Raw genomic sequence first — 14130 nt, 5'->3', positions numbered from 1 at the left:
GGCATCACCAGAGCCCCCCTGGGGCCTCAGCCACCCCGGGTCTGGAGGCAGTCACCTGCGCTAGGCAAGGGCACCTCACAGTACAGACACCCACATGTGCCTCTCCTCTGCTCAGACCCTCACTTTTGAGGTTCTCTGGATGAAAACTACCTGCCTTCTCCTCCCTGCTCCCACTTCAGCCCAGCTGCACCACACTCCCCTGGGACTGTGCTCGCGGCTACCGGAGGCCTGTGGGGCCAGCAGCCACAGCCCTGGATGGGTTCCAGCACAGCTCAGAACCCGCTCCTAGTGCCTTGGCCCAGCAACTCTTATCTCCCCTTCCAACACCCCAGCCCCTCGCCCTCCATCCTTTCCAAGGATCCCCCAATAGCTCCTACTGTGCTCTGCAGGGACATGCCCTCCACCGTCCAAGCAGATCCTCAACCCGGCTTCTTTTAAAAAAGGGGAAAAAAAAAATCAGCTTATTTTAGAATAAAACAGATTCACAGGAAGTTGCCCAGATAGTACAGACAGGCCTGTGCACCCCTCCCCATTCCTCCGATGGCTGTATCTGACATCAGGAGAGCGCAGCACCAACACCAGGAAACTGATACGGCTAGACAGCGTGCACAGTTCTCATTTTATCACACGAAATCACCTCTAAGATCAAGATCCACCAGCCTAATCTTTAAGACAGCTTTTTTTTTTTCAGTACCTAAGAGCAAAACTTTTTAAAAACACCAAATCAGGATGGGGAATGGAGAATAAATTCAAGAGATTTAGCATCAGACACACTGGTCAAACAGTCCACACTTGAGTAATGAGGCAGGTGGGGTACAGGGAGCCTTGTTTCCAGCTTCCCACTCTCCTGCCACATGCCCCTGCCCCAGGGCTGCCAGGGAGTGGAGGGTAAAACAGAATGTGAGCAAGCAGTGAGGAACCCAGACACATGGACCCAGAACCCAGCACCAGAAAGGCCAGGGCCCTGCGTTTCTCCTGACCCTCAATAGGGTGAGCCACCAGCCTTCCGGGAACCAAGGCAGCTCCCCCTCCCCACCCCGCCCCAACACCTACAGTCTGGCTACCACCCAAGTCCCTCGGTCTCCTCCTTGGAGGCTGAAGGGGGCTTCCTCATTGGCTCACCATGGCCGGGTGGGGGCCCCACAAGGTTGCTGAGTGAAGGCAAGTGACCCTTGTGAGTCCCTTCCCTCTGAAGCCCTGAGGGCCCCCGGCCCCAAAGTGAGGTAGGTACACAGCCACGGAAAGTTTGAGCAATAACTCTGGGTGGGCCTGGGAGAGTGCCCAGGAAGGAGGTCAGCACCCAGATTTCATCACCAGGCCTCCTGGCCACCTCTCCCCTTCTGGAGGACCCCTAGAGTGGGCTCCTTGGAACATGTTGGGTATGGAGGCTGCAGAATCAATGGGCATGAAGACACAGAAGGAGGCGCTGGGAGCTCAGGCCAGCCCTAGAGGGTGAGGCCTAGGGATCCAGAGCACAGGGCTGCAGGGCACCTCCACTTGGGAAGAAAACAGTTCAGCCCCGCAAAGTCAGCCAGGTCAGCAGAGTGAAGGCTGGGATTTGGCCTTCCTTATCCCCACCCCACCCCTATTCCTACGCTTCCTCCTCCAGCCCAGAGGAGAGAGCCAGGTGCTCTGTGCTCTGTAGTCCACCTTCCAGCCCTCAGACAGACCCCCACTCCCTCCCCACCATCCTAGAGCAGGCCCTGCTCAGGCCACTTCCCAGCTCAGTCTCCCTCCGTGGCTCCCACTTCCCCTGGGGGAGTGGCATTCCTCTTGTCCTGGCATTCAGAGCCTAGCTCCTGTCACAGCCCCATAAACACTCAGGCTGGGCCATACTCAACCAACCAATCTTATAGACTCCCAAACACCCCCCTCATCCCCTGCCTGCAAGTATTCCCCTATCCTGTCCGCCTGCCCATACAGCCTCCCCATCTGCTCTGGAGGAAACCTTGCCGGTGTCTCAAGACTCAGTACAAAAATTAGCTCTTCTCGATAACCTTCTCTGGTCCCCAGGCCTCCCTACTTCACCTGATGGCCACAGTAACCCTGGGGTGTGGGGCTGGCCAAGCCTGAGGATCCCATATGAAGCTGAGGAAACTGAGGCCCAAGTAGGGAAAGTGTCTTGCCCAGCCACCCTCCACCTCTTCTCTTCTGACCCTCCTCCACTAAAGACTGTGGGCAGAGAGAGGGAAGTTGGCTTGCACCCTCCTGGAGCAGGGGGAGGGCTGGACCCCCTTCAGCCTGGTATCTCCAGATGTCACAAGCTCCCAGAGTTTAGTGTCAGACCAGCCCTGCCTCCTCGGAAACCTTACCACTGCTGACTGCAGCCCAACTTCCTGGTTCTTGAAGGAAGAGGGACCTGAGGCATACAGATCAAACTGACCTCCCAGCCCACCCAGGCCCCCTCAGCTGACCCAGCACCTAGGGGTTCCCGGGGAGACGCAGCTCAGGGGGCAGGACGACCACCTCCAGCATGGTCCAGGCCCTGGCTACCCAGTCCAAAGCGTGAGGGGATGGAGGTCTTCTTCAGCAAAGAGCACGGCCTGGGACAAGGTCCCAGGGAGCCTTCAGGCTGGACTGCTCCTCCTTCCTCGCTATTTATGGCCCTCTGGAGGCTGCTTTCCCCTTTGTTCTGCCAAACAAGCTCGCTCCTGACTTCCAAGTCAGCCAGGCACTTGGCAAACATTTGTCAAGACTCGTCCCTCACTTTGCATTTCCCTCACGTTGTGTTTGTCTCCTCGGCATGGATCTGGGCCCTGTGCACAGACAAGCATCGCCCTTGGGGCTCAGGGGGAGCCCCCATGTTCTGCCGCCCCGGGGACCCCAGCTGCAGGCACACCAGGCCAGAGTCTCTCCATCAACCAAAAGTCCAACTTCGGGCACCCTGCGTAAAATGCCTCCCCATCTTCAGTATCAAACACGCCCCCCAGGGCAAGAACCCCATGCTGGCCCTGTGCGTGAGATGCTCACGTCTAGCAGCAGTGACTTTGAGGTGTTTGGGAGAGGGGAGGAGGGGGAGTTTGTGCGGACTCAAGATTTGCGTTGAGGGGGCTGAGAGTGAGCCGGAACCCAACACATGAAGATGGAAGGTGCAGCTGCCACTGGCTTACTACCTCCATGTGTCCTGAAATCAGGGTGGGGCCACCCTGCCCGCCAAGATCAGCAAGCCCTGATCAAAGCCACCAAGTGGGCAGGCCACCCCGCAAAAGGCAGGTACTCTGCAGAGATGCCAGCCTGAGATTTCATAGTCAATGCCATGGAGCAGACAGATGGAAGCCTGTGCCAGATGGACGCCCCAGAAGGTAGAGATGTTCTGAGAAGATGTCGTGAGTCTCTGGGCCTCAGTTTCCTGATATGCACAGTGGGGACCTAGAGGGGAGAGAGCTCACTGGCCTGGAGCCACGTAGGTAGCTGCCCCAGACTCCACGACACAGGGCAGGACGGAGGGGAAGGCTGGGGGCCAAGAATCTGGGGGCCAGACCCATCTCCTTCACCTCTCTAGGGTGCTTATTTGACTCCTGACGATGGAAACAGTGCCTGCTTCAGATTTGCTCTGAGAGCACAAGGAACTCATGCACGGAAAGATGTCGGCATGCCTGGGCCTTCACAGGAGTGGAGGTTATTGTTACTATCACTTGCCATCCTGGACAAGTCACTCAGCCTCCTCCAAGTTCTCTCCCTCATGTATAAAGTGGGCTGGCAGCTGGTTGTGATGAGGCAACGCCTTGACACAAAGAGCCCCCAGACACGTAGTATCCAGTTGGTGTCCAAAAGAGCACCAGGTCCTCCACACGCATCCAGCAGGCGTGTAATTGCTGCTTGCTGACCTGAATCACAAACGGCTAACAGGAAATTTTAAAGGAGCAGGGAATGGAGGGCCCATGGGGGTTCTTCCATCCAGATGGAAGGGGACACTTGGCACCCCAGGGTCCAGGACCCTTGAAGCCTGGGAGCTGAACAGCCTCGTGGGAAGGGTCATTGTCCTCCAGCCTGCAAACTGTGGCCTATGGAGCCTGGGGTTCCTCAGAGTGCTTGTAGGGCCAGAAAGGGATGTGGGGGGAGAGCAGATGAGCCCACATCTATATCCACCCTCAATCAGAGCAGGACTGCATTCATCTATGTAGGAGTCCTGATAAAGTTTCATTTGAAAAAATGTGCCTTCCTGCAAGGAGTAATCCAACTTCTTATTTTTCACATGAAGAAAATAAAGTTCAGAGAGTCCCAGGGGCCAGGGACCCAGGACCTTGGAGGCCCTTCTTGGTAGCTCTTTAAGTTGCCCTTCATAGCAGCAGGGTTAAGAGGTGTACAGGGGGCTGCACCCGCTTCCTCAGGTGGATACAAACATCCAGGCTGAGCCTGCCCTTCACTAGCCTTGTCATGGCCCTGCCCCCACCCCAGCTCCAGGGCAAACTCATGCTATGCCCACACCTCAGTGGGAAGGTCACTTCCTCCAGGAAGCCCGCCCTGACCCTAGGTTTGCTGCCGTTGTTTTGTCTTCCACAGCTTCTAACCTGTCCCGCTTCTAAAGATGAGTCTAAACATGAATATCTTTAGATCCAATTCTGCAAGAAGGATTGCACCAAGATTATCACCTCTGAGTCCCTGGCACCACCCTCCAATGCCAGCACATGGAGTGGATGCTATTAAAATTGCCTGTGGGATTGCCTAGTGACAAAAGGAATGACATACAGCCTCCACTGTCCTAATCTGTAAAATGGGTGAATACCACCTCCCACAATGAGAATAATGACTGGCAAGTCAAGAGCTCAAACAGCAGAAATCCTTCTCCTGAGGCCTTGGGCGGATCTGAGGGCAGGCAGCCAGGCATTATCACCCGGTTCCTCCGCCGTGGCACAGACTCACCTCAACAAGGGCGGGGGCGGGGGGGTGGCGGCTGGACTGGCTATGCAGGGTCCAGTCCTCAGGGCACCTCACCCATCTGAGCTGCCTGCTAGGCCAGCACGCACCTTCTCAGAACTAGCATTTACATAGGATGTACAGAAAGGGGGAAATCCAAGTGCCTCAAAGCACTCCACAGAGGAGCTGCTGCTAAGTCACATCAGTTGTGTCTGACTCTGCGTGACCCCATAGACGGCAGCCCACCAGGCTCCCGTCCCTGGGATTCTCCAGGCAAGAATACTGGAATGGGTTGCCATTTCCTTCTCCATTGCATGAAAGTGAAAAGTGAAAGTGAAGTCACTCAGTGATGTCCGACTCTTCGCAACCCCATGGATTGTAGCCTACCAGGCTCCTCCATCCATGGGATTTCCCAGGCAAGAGTACTGGAGTGGGTTGCCATTGCCTTCTCTACCACAGAGGAGAGGGGACCACAAAGCCCTGAGGATCCAGCAGGGGCTCCAGTAGTCAGCCCTGAGCTGACGCCAGGATTCACCAAGATGACCCAGCTCCCGCTGAGCTCCTGAGCTGGTGGTGGAGTCCAGGTCCTACACACATGACTGTCCTAAACATCACAGCCCTGCTAGGAGGAACTCGAGGCATCTCCCACTGGACACAGAGAAAATGAGCCTCACAATGATGAGGGAGCAGAACTGGGATTCCCACCCAACCTGCCTCCAGATGAGCCTTGAGCACTGAGAATCTGGGAAAAGTGGACACACAGGACCTGTCAAGTCCCCAAGTTCTACCCCACTCAGCCCTGAGAGTGGGACTGGAGAGCTGGGAAGCAGGCACGGGGAGCGCAGGTGCACAGCTCAGAGACAGACATCAGAGGTGCAGGTCCCTAAACGCCCATCACAACTCTGCACAAAAATACACGCCCTTCTCCCCGCAGGGCAGTCAGCCTGAGGACCCCGGGGGAAAATGGCAGCCACTTTTCAGCCACCAGTCCTGCACGTCCAGGGTTCCCGTCTAAGGGGACGACACCAAGGAAACATCAATATTTCATGGGCTGCTCCCTCCTGGCCTCCAACTGTGTTTTCAATTGTCATGAAACAATTCAGAATTTCCAACTCAGGGCTAATGGGCTGCCGTCAGCCACTCAGCCAGAGCAAGCTGGGGTAATTATTTTAAAAGCTTCCGACAGGGCTGCTCACCATGCAAGTTCCCCAAGTTGTCTGTCTGCAATAGTGGCCATGCCCTTTTGGACCCTCAGAGCCCTGTCTCCCCACGCAGCAGCAGACACCTAGAAGGCTCCCAAGGCAAAAGCCTGTGAGGATGAGTGAGACACAGCAGGCCCACAGAAGGGTAAGCAGAGGGCCTCTAAGGGGCAGCTCCAGAAGGGAGGGGCCTCAGCATCTCACCTTCCTATTTCCTATGCCAGGCTGTAGCCTCCTGTGCTCCAGATGGATGGAGAGACAGACGAACCAAGGAAAAGATGGGTGAAACAGCTGAGCGAATGCTGTTGCAATATTCCACCCCTGTGTCACCTCCTCGGCTCCATCCTCCACTACCCAGACAGAGTGAGCTTTCTAGTATAAATCCCACCAGATCTCTCATTGTTTCATGCTCCTCTTTGCCTTCAGGCGAACAGCCTATCCTCCCAACAAGGACTATGAAGTCCTGTGGTGTCTGGTTCCCACTTAATTCTACAACTTCCTATGCCCCCATTTCTATGTCTTACCACCTGTTCCTGTGCTATTCCGGGGCGGGGGTGGGTGGGGGGAGAGCTGTTCTAGGCAAACTCAATGCCTGTATGTCATTCAAGGCCCTTCAACACCAAAGCAGACTTCCTCTCCAGCCCTGTGCTCCAAATATGGGTGGCTGTGTCTGCCTTCCTGTTAAAGTCACTCAGTCGTGTCTGATTCTTTGTGACCCCATGGACTGTAGCCCGCCAGGCTTCTCTGTCCATGGGACTCTCCAGGCAAGACTACTGGAGTGGGTCGCCACTCCCTTCTTCAGGTATCTTCCCAACCCAGGGATTGGACCTGGGTCTCCAGCATTGTGGGCAGATTCTTTACTGTCTCAGCCACCAGGGAAGCCTCCTTGGCTCAACCCAAATGAGCAGGAGACATCTGTCTTTGTATCTCTGCAATCACAGGCACAGAATACATGCTTTCTAAACTGACATGACAGAGGCCTGTCCAGGAAGTTTCCAGGTCAGGGTTCTTTCCATTTTTCCATGGAAATGCTGATAGGTGTGCAATTAAAAAAATACTTGAGATGCTCAAATGGTTTCTAGTTTTGCTTTGGCTGCCAGAAAGCTCAAAGTTGCAATATAATGCTCAAAGAAATTAATATCTCATCTGAGCTTAGGGATTCCTCTCTAGAGGAATTAGAGCCCCTAATTCCCTCTTCACAGATGAAAAAGGGAGTTCAAATAGATGCCCTCCCTTGATCTAAAGATCCATCCTGGTATGTGAGTCAGTAGATGCTGAGCCTCATCCCAGTCTTTTCACCTCTTCCCACAATGAATTCAGGAACAATCCTGATGGACTTCAGACTCTCTCAACAGAGCCAGCGCCTCCCCACTACTTTGGAATGAACGTCTTACCAACACCATCAGCAGCCCTCTGAGAACCTTCACAGGGCAGGGACTTCTTTGGGAACTAACCCACTTCCTGCCTCTTATAGCTTGAGAAGCTGTTGCAGGATGGCGGCCAGCCCTTTGGGGGGACTATAGTGAGTGTTCCCTAACGTGGTGATGCTCCTCGTCCCATCCTCCAGGGGTGGGGCCTGTGACCCTAGCCTGGTTAATCATGATCCTGAACCACTCTTCCCCATGAAGTGATGGGTTCAGCAGTGGGCATATGAGCCACACTCAGCCAATCAACATAGCCAAATTTCTTCACCCACCCTCAGGAGGGTCCTGTGGTTGGCAAGAGCAGTTCAGCCTTGCTCTCAAAAAGCTTACACATGGTAGGGGCACTAGGTTCCAATCAATCATTACATAAATACCAATTTCAACACTAATGAAACAAGGGCTACGAAGGGAAAGGACATGTTCTCCGCTTTTCTGGGTATTGATATAAGACACGCTGCTTGAAGAATTGTTATGCCTCTTTGTGTAACTGTGGTGGAGGATATTTGCCCACTATGTTTAGTGTGAATTAATGTGACAAATTCAGCTCAGAGTTTTGTACTAGGGAGAAAAACTTTTGACTAGAAGAAGCGTGTCGATTTGAAAAGAAAGACAAAGTTAACGCATCAGACAATTCTGCTGATGGTTTTTGGCTAGGTACCTGGAAACTAAGAGCTAAACTGATACTCAGGTACAAGCACTATGTCATTTCTGTTCTTCGTGGATCCAACTCTAAGCTTTTTCTCTCTGATACCTGATTCCTCTGCCTTTAAAGTGGAAATGTGTATGCCCCAAGATGTCAAAACCTAAAGGGAAAATGTGAAAAATTCTTTTTGGAAGAAGTGAAAATAAGATCATAAAAAGCATTTTGGGGCCACCTCAATTCGCCAAGGACTTCCAGGTTTTCAGGCCCTGGTCCCACTCCAACCCACCTCCCCTGTCTGGCCAGCCTCCCTGATCCAAAACTTCCAAGCAGCTAAGCAGGGAATGAGGGGCAGGTCTACTACATCAGAGAATGAGCCTCCTCTTGTCTGACTCAACCAACATGACCATCGTGGGGAAAGACGGAAACAAAAATGAGAGATAACTCTTCTAAAGAGCAAAGCTGCCTGGCAGGAATCACCACTTTGAGCCTGCTGCCCACCCCCACACCAAGCCACACCCCTCACCTCCACCATCTCCTAGACTTCTCAGTGAGATAAAAACTCTATTCTCCCATTTCACAGGTAGGGAAGCTGAAGCTGGGAGACATTATATGATTTACCCAAGGCCACACAGCTAGTAAAAGACAGACAAGACTCCAACTCTGAGGATTGGGTCTCAGAGGCAGCTTTTTGGGACCACAGGTTCTGCCTGGGAACAAGGGCAGACAGAGAAGCACATATGTGTACCACATCACCACTGAGAACAAAACTCAGAAAATTGCTGTTGTGCAGAGGTAGAAAGGTTTGATTTTCCAGCACAAGCACCAGACTGAATGCCACTGCAGCTAGACAAACGTCTGGCCCTCCATACATAGTAAAGGACCAGCAGTCACATTTATGCCCAAAGATGCCCAGAATGTGGGAGGAGGCTGCCTAGGACAAGGTCAGTAGCATCTTAGCTTAGCAGCCCATGGGCCCAGACTAGCCAGCAAACCAGTTTCAAACACAAAACAGCCAAACTATAAGCAGAGGCTAGAATTCCCGAAAGGCAGGGTCCCAGCAGACTGGAGACTGCATTCTAAATCTGAAATCACAGGCATCAGGGACTCAGCTCTTAACCCTTAAGATCCAGTGCGCACCGAGTCCAACACACCCACCAAAGAGGTGTTCCTGTTGTTGAGTGTCGAGGGGAGGCTATGGATTCCCTCAACAGCAGGACATGGTGCAGGGGCCGCCTTCAGGGCCTGAGTGCCGCGCAGTCTGCGAGGCTTGGTCGGGCAGGCTTCCTGCTTTAGGGGTTAGGAGGGAATCTAGGGTCTCCACGTTCCCAGTCAGATAGCCTTAGAGGTGGGAACCAGAGGGCGCCAGGGCGCGCAAGGGGCCATGGCCTCTCCCGAAGCAGCTGTTGGAGTGAACCAGGCAGGGAGGCGCCGGCGGGTGATGGCACCTCATGAAACATTGATGCCCGGCCGCCACACTGCCATCTCCCGGCACCTAGAGCCAAAGCGGCAACTCTGAGTCCCTCGGCCGTCGGGGCTGGCTCAGCCGCTCTGGTCACGGGGGTAGTCCCAGACGGACTGCCCACCCGACTCTGCGTCCCATCCCAGGGCCCCAGCAGCAGCAGGCTCAGCCTGGGCGCTTAGGGGAGACAGGAAACCTGTTTGCCCAACTGCTTTCCTAGCACAGGGCTTCACTCGGGATATCTGGCAACGGCTGACAGAACTCAGCTCCCCTTGGTCTGACTTATCTCCCAGTAGCCACCAGCCAGGGACAGGCCAACCTGGCCACATAAGTTGAGTCCTCTCCTGTGAAGGGGCTGAGCAGGACGACTGCTGTAGGATGTGCAGGCAAGGGGCTGGGCAAGGGGCCTCAGCAGTCTGTCCTCGTGGGATGGGTCTCCCCTTTCCTCATCAGCCCAGCCCCTAAGGAGAATGGGGGGTGGGGTGGGGAATCCTCCAAGCAGAACAGATCGGGCGGTTGTCCCTCCCTTGCAAGCCCCCCCACCCCCCAACCATACACAGAGACTGACTCTAGGGTCTGTCCACAAACCTCCCTTGGCTGCCAAGCTCTGCGCGGCGGACTCCCCTGGCCAATATGCAAGACCAGCTCCCTCCCGCAGGCTGAGCAGAAAGGGGGAAAAGTCGACTCTCAAAATCCCGGCTCAAACCTTCACCTGGCGGCACCCGGGGAAACTCCGACCAGACCCCGACTAAACCGAGATCAGGCCCAGCCCTTCGAGTGTCAGGTGGGAAACTGAGCTCGGGGAAAGAAGGCGCGTCGGGGCCAGGCCGGGACCCTCAGAGACTTCGTCCGCATGCGGCCAGGCCCCTCCTCCGCGCGCGCAGTCCCGGGGCGCGCTCTACGGCCTCGGGCCCCGGCCACGAGCCGCGCCGACCCCTGCCTGCGCCCCGAGGGAGGCCGGGACCCCTAGCCCGCGGGACTGCGCGCCGCCCCCTCCCCGCCGGTCCCGACGAGCGCCTCGTTTCCCCTCCCCCCTTCCCGCCTCCCCAGTCAGTGTCCCCGCCTTCCCCGCGGGCGACGGGCGGCGGCGGCAGCAGGAGGAGCGGGCCAAGCCGCGGCAGCCCGGTCCTTGCGCGCTGGGATGTAGCGAACCAGAAGGGGCAGAAGCTGCGCACAGAGCCGGAGACACAGCTGGATCCGGGGCCCCAGTCGGAGTGAAAATCTAAGCCAGAGTCCGTGGCGAGCGAGCCCGGAGCCGAGGAGCCGCACGCGCCGCGCAGCCCGGGTCGGGTAAGAGTCTTTGAGCTAGGGGCGCTGGGTCCCTGCGGTGTTGGGGCGCAAGGAGGTGGTGGCCGAGTTGCGCGCTGTTCGCTCCGGGAGTAGGTGGGGTCCAGCCGGTGGCACCGGACTGAGCGCATCGCGAAGGCCAGGCGCCATCGAGGCAGCTCCAGGAGCTCGTTCCTGCGCCCAGCGCACAATCACAGCTGCCATCGTCAGGCACTACCTCACCTAACCGGCGGACCCACGCCACGCTGTAGCCCTGGGCACCCTAAAAGAGCAACAGTTTCGGGGGTGCGGGCCCCAGCCCTGCAAGGGCACAGCCCTGGACGCCCTTCGCAGCCCTTCATGGTGGCGCGGACCGCCGGGGACCTCTGGGAGAACCGGCAAGCGAGAGGGCCGCCCGCCGCTCCCCGCTGCACCCAGGAATGGGGGCCCCAGAACGAGCGGAAGCGCTGGCCCCTCTTCACGCACGGGGAACTTTGGCCTTACTTCGCGTCAAGAGGGTATTTTTCCTAAACGAAACCGCTTCATTCGTTCGCTCGTTCGTTTGTTCGGGCAGCTATGATGTAGAAAAGCAACAGACGTCGGCCAGAGCCCCGGCTTTCTTCGCGGCGCACCCCGAAGTCCCGCCGCAGTGCTTGGAGGCGCCCCCAGCCCAAAGCGGCCTGCCCTAGCCGCCACCGTCAGGCTTTTCCTTACCCTAAGAGAAACCCCAAGTGCTCTTCGCAAAATCCAATAAAGATATTCCCGCAGCTTCTCCAGGGTTTGGTTGTTGACGCAGGGTTCCCGAGCACGCAGCCGCTTCTCTAGAACCGGGTCTCGGAATTCTGAAATTGACCAACCTCCTAAATCTCAGCTGATTCCGCCGTGGTTAAGCAGGGCCCCCGGCGGCCCGGATCGCAGAAATGGGAACCTCCAGCGAATCTTGGTTCCAATGTTTTCTAATTTAGGAATTCCCTTAATCAAAATATTTGAATCCACTTTTATGAGAAACCAGGGCTCGGGTATTCTCTTGGCAGCCCAGTGGCCTCTGACAGCCACGGGGGCTAGAGGGTGGCAACCCCAGGTTGCTGTCCACTTGGCAGAGGATACAGGTCAAGAATAATGACAAAAGCTACAGGCAGCGGGGGGCAGCCCAAGAGGTGGACTCACTGGCCTCCAGCCTTTTCCTCAGACTGCTCTGGAAGCCCTCACCTCTGTTGAAAAAGGAAAAGAAGTGGTCTGGGGTGTATAGACCCGGTGCCCAACTCTGGGATGTTGAGGTGGCTTTCGTTGACCTTCAGGCCAGGCTCAGCGTGCCCTTCCATTAGGAAGGCAGCTGCTGGGAAGAGGAGACTGTGTACAGCAAAAGCTGACCCTCTGCTTCCCAGCTGTGTGACCAGCCACTGCCACTTTCCCAGCCTGCTCGTCCCCTGGCTCAGCCATTCTCAGAAACTACAGAGTGACCAGTGGGCTTGGGTGAGCCGTGAGCCTGGAGAGCGATGGGCTCTACCAACTGCTTTCAGCGAGTTCTGAGTTCCGTGCTCCCAGTACATCTCAGCTCTTCTCACTGGGACAGGCTGGGGAACCCCGACTGAAAGGAGGTTGCAGGCTGGGGACCTGAAAGCTGAAAGGATCCAGTAAGATCATTCCCAGCCACCTACCTGAGCGCCCCTTTCCCATCACCCAGAAGCTGCTTTCAGTCAAAGAAACAATGATTTTTATTGGGGAGGGGGTGTTAGATCTGGCAGAAGGAGGTAGGTGGTCCCGGCTGCACTCCCAAAACTGGGTTTTCTAGTTTGAACTTCTCCTCGGCCTAAGAGGCTTAGGGCTGGAATGTCCCAGAGAGTCACGGATGGCCCCGGAGGCAAGCCATGGCACATTCCTTTCCTTTTCCTAAAATCCCTTGATTCTGGTGCAAAGATTAGGACAAGGTACCCCTGTGAGTGGGTGGAAGGATGCCCTCCATGAGGACCCTCCAATTACCCTTCCCAAATAAAATGACTAAGCCATTCTTGGGCAGAGCCTGTTTTCTGTAAGCCCAGCCTCAGGAAGGGTCCCTGTGGTGATTATTTCAACCCAACAAGAGCCCAGGCTTCTCTGCTGAACCCAGCCAGGACTCTAAGCCCCAAATTTCCTGAAAGTCACAGAATCATTGCTAGCTCTGTGTGGCCTGGAGGGTTGTTTCCAACCCCAGTAAGCCCCCTTCCCTTCTTTCCTCATGTCCCATCATCTGGTGAGGTGGAGGCTGAAGCAGCAGTCAGGGATCACTGTGCCATGTCAGACTTGGGAGCTGTAGCACAGTGTAGGTCAAGCCTTGCCCAAGGTCACACAGCAAAGCCAAGGGAACATTGAATCCCTGCTCTTACTCCTGAAAGAGAGCTGCCTCCTGTCTCGTGTGTGTGTGTGTGTGTGTGTGTGTGTGTGTTGCATCTGTGAGTGTGTGCAAGAAGCCCCTATTCTGCCCGGGATAGCGGCCAGGGGAGAGAGCGGCTGAGGAAGAAGACAGAGCACCCCAGGTCCCTTCTCCAGCCAGCACCCGAGATCAGGCCAGGGCCCCCTCTGGATCAGTTCCTCACCCCTACTCCTTCAGCGCTGACTGGGTCTAGTGGAGAAGACACCCCTGGGCAGCCCCCACTAGTCTCAGCTCCTCCCTAGGGCTCAGGGCCCCGGGATATGGAGCTTCACCCGCAATAGTCTGAGGACCTTTCAGTCCACACAGCAGGCATCAAGATTTCCAAATATAGGGATTATTGTGACCGCTTGGAGCACTGCCAGAGGCTTGGATCTGGAGGGGCACACAGCAGGTGCTCAATAACTGCATTAAATGCATCAACAGTGAGGGACACAAGTCCCTCAGACTGAGTAGCTAGAGCTACAGAGTCACAAAACAGTCCCCATCCACGGAACGCCTGACTCTTTAGACCCTCTGGGGAGTGTGAGCTGTGATGGCCAGCCTCTGGACGCCCAAAGGCAGACCATTCATTTCACGACCCCTCCCAGAGGAGCACTGTGCTTCCCACCTTGGCCTGACACTTGGTGGGCTTAGAACATACCCCTCTCAGCCAGATTTCGTGCCAGACAGCATCAGTGTTCTGGAGCTCAGAGGCCTGGTTGTGTGTACATGTATGTGACTGTATTCAGCACTCCCATGTATGGGCACAGTGAGTATGTGTGTGTGTATGTGTGCACAGCACACCTGTACAGGTTCGCAGTACATATAAGTATGTGCATGCTTCTGTGACCCTGGCAGGCTGGGTGGCTCACTGTCCCATCGAAGTAAGGCAG

General features: G+C 55.7%; 1 long non-coding RNA gene across 1 annotated transcript; it reads left to right on the top strand.

Moving 5' to 3' along the window:
• The first annotated feature begins 10667 nt into the window (after positions 1-10667).
• Positions 10668-11620, top strand: LOC129642214 (uncharacterized). The gene is made up of 2 exons (XR_008709561.1): positions 10668-10872; positions 11423-11620. It is a non-coding gene; the product is annotated as an uncharacterized LOC129642214 (long non-coding RNA).
• The last annotated feature ends 2510 nt before the right edge of the window (positions 11621-14130 follow it).

This window comes from Bubalus kerabau, chromosome 1 (genome assembly GCF_029407905.1).
Source record: "Bubalus kerabau isolate K-KA32 ecotype Philippines breed swamp buffalo chromosome 1, PCC_UOA_SB_1v2, whole genome shotgun sequence".
Lineage (NCBI taxonomy): Eukaryota > Metazoa > Chordata > Mammalia > Artiodactyla > Bovidae > Bubalus > Bubalus kerabau.
The sequence above is the reverse complement of the archived record's forward strand: the minus strand, read 5'-3'. Positions and strand labels throughout refer to the sequence as shown.